The sequence below is a fragment of the Otolemur garnettii genome, unplaced genomic scaffold (genome assembly GCF_000181295.1).
Source record: "Otolemur garnettii isolate 467f Iridium unplaced genomic scaffold, OtoGar3 scaffold00033, whole genome shotgun sequence".
Lineage (NCBI taxonomy): Eukaryota > Metazoa > Chordata > Mammalia > Primates > Galagidae > Otolemur > Otolemur garnettii.
The window spans coordinates 13,336,756-13,339,919 of record NW_003852428.1 but is presented as its reverse complement, the minus strand read 5'-3'; the positions used below and the strand labels follow the sequence as shown (position 1 = coordinate 13,339,919).

The following is a 3,164-nucleotide window of genomic DNA, read 5'->3' as shown; positions in this document are numbered from 1 at the left end:
TATTTAAATACTGATTTATGCTGACTCTTGTATCTGTTACCTTATGTAAAAGAAATATTTATAATTTTGATCTTAATTGCATTTTTCTTGTCCAAATTCTAATATATTTTTGCTCTTCTTTTAAAATTTCTGCATTGTTTGACACCAGTTGGCGATTGTTGAATAATGAGCCACCCTAACACATACTGACTTCTAATGGTGAAAGTGACTACTTCATTCCTGTCCATGTTGATTTGATGGTTTTCCTACTTGAGCATGACTTGGACAGGCTGGATGGGGATCACCATCAGTCGTTTATGTGTGGTCTGATGTTGGGTTGATGGGGAGGAGCTGGTCTGGAAGATCTCAGTGGTTCTCAACCTGTGAGTCATGACCCCTTTGTAACAATGAAAATACATCCTGCTTAGATATTTACATTATGATTCATAACAGTAGCAAAATTATAGTTATGAAGTAGCAACGAAAATAATTTTATGGTTGGGGGTCACCATAACATAAGGAACTGTATTAAAGGGTCACGGCATTAGGAAGGTTGAGAACCACTGAATTTCTCACTAAAGGGACTCTGATCAGGTGCAGTGGACACTTCCATAGCAGCAGGACAGCCTGGGCTTCTCTCTCACAGTGGTAGTGCTCCAAGAGACAGCAAAAACAAGCATTCCATGGGCTAAGGTGAGTTACAGTGTCAGTCCAAGTTCAAAGGGAAGAAAGAATTAAAGTCAGGTTGCAAAGGATGAGCTAACACAGGAACTGATGGGAGAAGAGGGACCATATTTTGACATCAATTGAAAACACGCTGTTTGCTTTATTTAACTGTTTACCAATCTTTCATGAATCAAGAAGGGATGTTTTAAAATGATAATAACCGTTTGTATAGAAGACTTAACAAAGCATTATTTTAATATTTATTATTGATTCTTCTTGACACCTGCAAATTATACAATGTATTTCATATTATTATATATTATAATATTTCCTTTTTTGCTTGAATTTTAAATATTCACTTCATTCAATTGTCTGAAAACATGAACCCCCATTCTCTAAGGCATGCTTGTGATCCCATATATTTAGTTGAGGCCCCAAAAAGTAGGTGAAGGTATTCCCTGTTTCCTACATTTTATGGCTCCAGGGTGACTTCTTAATTGCTTCATTGTGATTAGATTGCAAAGCCTTGGGAAGAATGTATATTTTCAAACAAACAAACAACCCCAGATAGATTCTGGTAGCTCTCCTACTTTCCTAAAATTCATGGAGGATCTTGAGACTTTCAGTTCTTTTGTCTTTGGAGTCCAAGGGGAGGCCTGCAGATTTTCCCACATTCTTTAATACCAATAAGATTTCTCTTCAATGTGAATTTGGGTGTGATATGTGAGGTATGAGAATTTTTTCTAAAGGATTTTCTGCATTCCTTACATTCAGAGAGTTTTTCTTTAGTGTTATTTTAAATGCTTAGTTAGCAAATAAAATCTATTATAGGCTTTCCCACATTCTGTACATTTGTAAGGTTTCTCTCCAGTGTGAATTATAACATGTTTCTGTAGGTGTGAAGAAGCACGGAAGGTTTTGTCACATTCCTTACATATATATGATTTCTCTCCAGTGTATGTTCTTGTATGTTCAATAAGTTGTGAAGATGTAGCAAAGGATTTCCCACATTCCTTACATTCATAGGGCTTCTTGCCAGTGTGAGTTTTTATGTGATTATGTAGGCTTGAAGAAACAGTGAAGCCTTTCCCACAGTCCTTACACTTACAAGGTTTGATTCCAGTGTGAATTAGAACATGATTCTTAAGGCATGGGGAACTTATTAAGGATTTTCCACATACCTTCCATTCAAAGGGCTTCTCCTCTGTGTGAGTTTTAAAATGTTCAGTTAGTAGGGAAAGCCTACTGTATGCTTTCCCACATTCATTACATTCATACAGCTTCTCTCCAGTGAGTGTCTGCACATGTTTAGTAAGGCCTGATTGCCCAGTAAAGGCTCTTCCACATTCCTTACATTCATAGGGTTTCTCTCCAGTATGAATGTTACTGTTCTTACATGTTCAACTAGGTGTGAGGAACCAGTGAAACATTTTCCACATTCTTTACATTCATAGTGTTTCTCCCCAGTATGGGTTCTCATGTGACTATTAAGGTATGAAATACATCTAAATAATCTTCCACATTCCTTACATTCATAGAGTTTTTGTACAGTGCACAATTGAAGAGACAGAGCATGGCTTGTGGAGTAAGTAAAATCTCCCTCACATGGCTCTTGCTCAAAGAGTTTTTCTCCATCAGGCGCAATCCCACATACCTGAAGGTATGGTTGATTAACAAAAGCTTGCTCAAAGTCATTGCATTGAAAGGATTTGCCTTTCAAGCACATTCTCTGGTGAACAACATCTTCTGGTAGAAGGCTGAAGGCTTTTCTACACTGACTCAACACAGAAGGTTTCTCTCCAGCAGTGGTTTTCTTGCACAAAGGAAAGTTTTCTCCATTCTGATTACAGTCATAAGCGTTTCTTGTATTTTGAGTTACCATGTGTGTCTGAAGGTATGAGTGTTCACAGATGACTTCTCCAGGTTGCTTATAGTCACAGAGTTCCCCTCTCTTGTGGCGTCCTGCCATTTGTATGCAATTTGATGTTTTTAATCAGAAAATATCCTGCCAAAGTGCTGACACTTTGGTTTAAGTTGCCATTTTGGATCTCTCTTCTTGGCAATGTACTCAATTCCTCTTCCTCTAACCGAGAGATCAGATTGGGCTTTAACAGCTGATATCCAGGAACACACAGGAATCACCAGGCAGTCCACGTGAAGCATCCGGTGGAAATTCTTTCCCCACACACTCTTGACCCAGCACTGGAAAACACGACCAGCATCCTGATGCCACTTGCTGCCAGCCCCCGGCTGTGCTGGGCTCCGGACTGGAGCCACTGTAGCATTTCTTGTTTTCATACATTCGTTGAAAACCTATTTATTTTTGAGTACCAGCTAAGGTAATACACTTTAACAGATTCAAACATGAGGTAGCAACTATTCATTTTTAATGAGTTTGTCAGGATGACAATAAAGACACAAGGATAAAATACATCATGAATTTTACTTTTTTTTTTTTTTATAGTTCATAATGCCATGTAAAATTTACCAAGGGACTCATGGATGAAGGAATATTTTAG

At 38.1% G+C, this 3,164-nt stretch overlaps 1 pseudogene; it reads right to left on the bottom strand.

Moving 5' to 3' along the window:
* Positions 1-1,436: 1,436 nt before the first annotated feature.
* LOC100964876 lies at positions 1,437-2,614 on the bottom strand (annotated as a pseudogene).
* Positions 2,615-3,164: the final 550 nt, after the last annotated feature.